This window comes from Penaeus monodon, chromosome 34 (genome assembly GCF_015228065.2).
Source record: "Penaeus monodon isolate SGIC_2016 chromosome 34, NSTDA_Pmon_1, whole genome shotgun sequence".
Classification (NCBI taxonomy): domain Eukaryota; kingdom Metazoa; phylum Arthropoda; class Malacostraca; order Decapoda; family Penaeidae; genus Penaeus; species Penaeus monodon.
This window is the reverse complement of record NC_051419.1, coordinates 33,907,063-33,907,387: the sequence shown is the minus strand read 5'-3', so window position 1 is coordinate 33,907,387 and position 325 is coordinate 33,907,063.

Genomic DNA, 325 nt, shown 5'->3' with positions numbered 1-325 from the left:
TCATAAATTACATTCATTTCTTTTTCTTAAAGGAATGGTTGCTGGTCATGAATTTTTACTGTAATTTATTTTTTTCTTGGATAGCCTCAATCGATTTGTACATAATTAAAACTGATAATACATTTCTCCCAACACACAGGAGGGTGGAGGGTGGACGAGGAGGGGGGGTGAATTTCCTATCAAAGACACCTTCCTCGAACAGCTACTATTGCACTAAGCTATTTACCCAATAAATTTCGAGTCCCACAGCACCCGAACTGCTTCAGAGGAGAGCCTGGTCTGCGTACTCCTTCTCTCGTCATCATCAGGCACACAATGTTATCAT